The sequence below is a fragment of the Dioscorea cayenensis genome, chromosome 6, assembly GCF_009730915.1.
Source record: "Dioscorea cayenensis subsp. rotundata cultivar TDr96_F1 chromosome 6, TDr96_F1_v2_PseudoChromosome.rev07_lg8_w22 25.fasta, whole genome shotgun sequence".
NCBI classification, from domain to species: Eukaryota; Viridiplantae; Streptophyta; class Magnoliopsida; order Dioscoreales; family Dioscoreaceae; genus Dioscorea; species Dioscorea cayenensis.
Genome location: NC_052476.1, coordinates 9,097,227 through 9,102,085, shown reverse-complemented (window position 1 = coordinate 9,102,085; position 4,859 = coordinate 9,097,227).

Below are 4,859 nucleotides of genomic sequence, written 5' to 3'. Positions count from 1 at the left end.
TCGGCCCTCTCCAACCTAGCTTTGTCTAACCCTCATGGTGTGTCACTCATCTACAAGGATTACCAAGATAGATTCTCAACCCTAGTGTCACTCTAAGGGAAAATCAATTCAACAAGCATTCAAGGTTGGAACTCAATTAAAAACATCAATTAAAGAAACATAATGAAATATCAATAAAACAAAATCATCCTAGGGTTTACAATTCCAAGCACCCACTAGGGTTTTAGCTCTCCATGGAGCAAGATACAATCAATAATGAAATCGAATGTAAAAGCATGCAATCCATTAGAAAAACCCCATCGTAGTCCGTATAGATGATCTTGTGGAGTTGCCTCATCTTCTCCAACGGTCCCCTCATCAAGACTAGGGCACACCTCGCCGAATCGAAGCCGACAAAAGCTCCCCCAATAATTATCTTTAAAAGGAACGTGATGTCAAAGACCGTAGAACCACTCCAAAGACCTAGTTAAAGCCTCTCCAAACTCTAGCTACGAGTGCCTCCAAAGATGAGAAAAAGATTGAAAAAAAAAATGCCCAAAACGTCTTAAATCGCTGCTTAAATAGGGCTGGAATCGGGCATCAACACAGGTGTGTTGAATTTCCACATGCCCGTATGAATTTCTAGGACACTGATTTTATGCGAGCTGTGAACGGTAACTACTACAGTACTTTTGCTACAGTGATTTGCTGCAGTACTTTGCCAAAATAGTCCTGAATCAAAATTTTTCATCGAGGCCACATGAATGGGCACACATTCATGTGGTAGATCGTGTCGCATCTTCATGTAAATCTCAATGACGAAGATCTTGCTTGCATTGCACAAGTCTGAACACATGAGTGTGACTGCCTTTGTGCCCCTTCAATTTGTATTTTCGTTCAAGCACAATGGAGGTTGGCACACACTCACATGTCTTTGAGCACAACTTGTGTTTTCACATTTGTTTAATCCAAGACTTCATCAAAAATTACATCCACAATCTACTTTTGGTTCCTTTCTTCCACACGTGTCTCCACAACCCTTCATGTATAAAAGAACACAAATACACATGAATAAGTGATAAAATCTGATAAAAGTAATACTCAATGTAAGAAAAGAATACTTCGTATTACTAATACATAAGCACTTATCAAGAAATATGTATGGACTTGTTTCTAATGTCTACCAAGTATATCCTAATATCCTCATAGGTGCTTAAAAGCAATGTTGCATCTACGACTATCAAATACACTAAGTTTTCAAATGTAACTACGGGCTCCATACATGCCAAGTTTTGCAACTACACAAGACAAGCACAACTACGATAATCCATACACGCTAAGTTTTACACAAACAACTATGCAAATCAAGGACGCCAAGTTATGCTCCCCTCTTTGCATCAGAAGTTGCTCCCCTCTTTGCCTTGCAAACTATAGGCAATACGCTGTACCGTATTAGAAAAGTTGGATGAAGCTTTATGTGCTTATAGAATAGCTTTCAAGACATCTATAGGCAATACGCTGTACCGTCTGGTTTATGGGAAGGTGTGCCATTTTCTAGTAAAGTTAGAACATAAAGTGTATTTGATGAGTGTGTTTCATATAGATATTTTCATATCCTTTTCATGTATTCAAATACAGTGTGAAAAGAGGTCAAAACTCAGTGTTTCAGGTGAAGCACAGTCTGAGTATGGGCGTGCTCACTCCCCGTGAAAATCTCTGCAATTCCTTAGTAGGCGAAGCACTGGCACTGTAATAAAAATATTGTAGGCGAGTATTGTAGCACAACTTGGAAAAAAGCACGATTTTGGTGCCCAGGTCAAGAGCATGCTTTTGGGAGTACGGGCCAGCACTGCGTACTTTCCCATGATTTTCTCTAATTTGGAGAAATTGATGAGTACAATCCTATTTTTGAAAGCATGACCTAAGCCAGATATAGATCATTTCATAGGGGATCCTTTTTTCTTTTTCTTAGGGGCAGCTGCCAAGGTCTTTCCCAAAACATTTCTGAGGCTGTAGTGAATCTATGGTGTAAGAACGCAAGTAGAGCGGAGTTTAGTCGGCGGGACTTCATCGGAGCACCGTCGGAGTAGTTTGCAAGGCAAAGAGGGGAGCATTTCATAGCTTCTATTTCTTTTGTTTTCCTTAGTCTTATATTGATTTGTAAAACTATGAGGGGTTAACCATTTTCTGGTTCCCTGGATCTAAGAACTTGGATGTTTATGTATTATGATGATTTACTTGCATTTAATGTCTACAGAGTTCTGATGCATTCTTGTGTTTATTAATATGTTGGATTAATTTTTGATGAAGTCTTGGATTAAACAAATGTGAAAACACAAGTTGCTCCCCTCAACAAAAGAAATAGAAGCTATGAAATGCTCCCCTCTTTGCCTTGCAAACTACTCCGACGGTGCTCCGATTAAGTCCCGCCGACTAAACTCCGCTCTACTTGCGTTCTTACACCATAGATTCACTACAGCCTCAGAAATGTTTTGGGAAAGACCTTGGCAGCTGCCCCTAAGAAGATGAAGAAAGGATCCCCTATGAAATGATCTATATCTGGCTTAGGTCATGCTTTCAAAAATAGGATTGTACTCATCAATTTCTCCAAATCAGAGAAAATCATGGGGTAAGTACGGGCGTGCTTGGCCCGTACTCCCAAAAGCATGCTCTTGACCTGGGCACCAAAATCGTGCTTTTTTCCAAGTTGTGCTACGATGACTCGACTCACGATATTTTTTTATTACGGCTGCGTGCTTTCGCCTACTAAGGAATTGCAGAGATTTTCACGGGGAGTGAGCACGCCCATACTCAGACTGTGCTTCACCTGAAACACTGAGTTTTGACCTCTTTTCACACTGTATTTGAATACATGAAAAGGATATGAAAATATCTATATGAAACACACTCATCAAATACACTTTATGTTCTAACTTTACTAGAAAATGGCACACCTTCCCATAAACCAGACATGATACAGACAGTTGCCTATAGATGTCTTGAAAGCTATTCTATAAGCACATAAAGCTTCATCCAACTTTTCTAACCAATTTTTCCAATTGTGATGTATCATTTTCTCCAAAAAACGCTTTAGTTCCCGATTTGTAACTTCGACTTGACTACTTATTTGAGGATGATAAGCAGTAACTACTCGATAATTCATTCCAAAATTTCTCATTACCTTCTCAATTTGAACATTGCAGAAATGCGCTCCTCAGTCACTAATGATCACCCTAGGGCTGCCAAATCACGAAAATAGTTTTCTTAGAAACTTCACTGCAACTAGGGCATCATTGGTTGGCAATATTTGAGCCTCCACCCATTTTGAGACATCTACTAAAACTTACTTGTTCCCATTGGAGCTAGGAAAAGGGCCCCTGAAAACATTGCTACAAACATCAAAAACTTCACATTATTGTATAGGAGTATGCTTAATAATCATCCCGCTAAGATAAGCTTCTCCTCCGCTGACAACTATCACAAGCCTCAACAAATTTTTGGACATTGTGGAACATTGATGGCCAGTAGAATCCCACTTCTAATATTTTCTCCGCTGTCCTATTTGCACTGAAATGTCCCCCAACAATTCATGTATGGCAATAATGTAAAATTTTCCATCTTTCAATGTGCAAAACACACCATCTCACCATCAGATCTGAAACATAGTGTTTCACATCTGAAAGAAATTTCTTTCATTATTGATACAAGAATTGTATTAGAATAATGCTACCAACAAAATAATTTGCAATATCTGTGCACCAAGGCATATCTTAATCTTAAAAATTCTAGCCGTGTATGTGGTAAAGATGTTCTTAAGGAAATGCATCATTCACTTCTTTTTTTTGGATTAAATCTACCCCTTGAGTGATCCAAACGGGATAGATGGTCAGCCACTAGATTTTCAGATCCTCTTTTATCCTTAATTTCCAAATCAAATTCCTGTACAAGTAAAATCCATCTGATTAACCGTGGCTTTGCATTTGGCTTAGTCAAGAGATAACACAATGAGGCATGATAAGTGCACACCACTAGTTTGGATAGTACCAAGTAAGTACAAAACATGTCAAAAGCATACACAATGGTTTCTTATAGTGGTGTAATTTTCTTAGGCGGGTGCCAACATTTTACTGCCATAATAGATGGGGTGGAAATGCTTATCATGCCATTGACCCAATACAACCCCCACTACTCGGTCACTTGCATCACAGATGAGTTTGAATGGGAGGCTCTGGTGTGAACTCCCACAAGTGCATGGGGTCAGTGATTGCTTCCCCGCAAGTGTACGGGATTTTTAAGTAATACCTCGTGTGAAGACACGAGGATCGTATTCCACGGGGCTAAGGATCTCCTATTAATCCTTCATGAACTATTATCTAGCCTAAGATCTTAAGTGATGGAATTTACTCCACTAAATGCAATTAAAACTAAATACAAGATTACCAACAAATTAGAGAGAACAAGCAATGAGCAAGCAAGAAAATCAATGTAATGCAAAGGCCTATGGATGTGGATCCCCTTGAGGGGTTATCATGATACATGGATGATGATCAAAAGATGCAAGGGTAATTTGGATCAAGAGATTTCTAGATTAGAACAACCCCAATCCCATACGAATGTTGATAGGAATTTCTCCCAAATCCACATTCCTACGATTGCATTAAGTACAAGGAAATCTCAAAATAGGGATGAACTCATCCTAAGTTCACTCCTAAGACATGGAGGGCTACCAACACCCAATTTCTCGGCGTGATGATACAAGTATCCCCTTCCAATCCATTCATGATCTAATACATGCGAGTAGGTCACATCTAAATGCATCACTCATAAAAGAACTATGGATTTCTCCTTAATGTATCACTTAGCATGAAAACAATGGATCA